Below are 297 nucleotides of genomic sequence, written 5' to 3'. Positions count from 1 at the left end.
CTACTACTACTACTACTACTACTACTACTACTACTACTACCACTACCAATTAGGCTTATTATTATTAATTTCGACATCAACATCAGTAATGTTAAGTCTTTGTAAGTCTTATGATTGTTTAGAAGCTATAAATGAAATCTGTCGTGAGGACACGCCAGGCTTGACAAAACTGTGCTTCAGTTTAAAATGTGAAGGAAAAATAGAAAGAGAAAGTGAAAGATAGTGAGAACGCGAGAGCCAGAAAAAGAGAGAGAAAGAGAAAGAGAGAGAGAGAGAGAGAGAGAGAGAGAGAGAGAG

This window comes from Octopus bimaculoides, chromosome 10 (assembly GCF_001194135.2).
Source record: "Octopus bimaculoides isolate UCB-OBI-ISO-001 chromosome 10, ASM119413v2, whole genome shotgun sequence".
NCBI lineage: Eukaryota > Metazoa > Mollusca > Cephalopoda > Octopoda > Octopodidae > Octopus > Octopus bimaculoides.
This window is presented reverse-complemented; position numbering follows the sequence as displayed.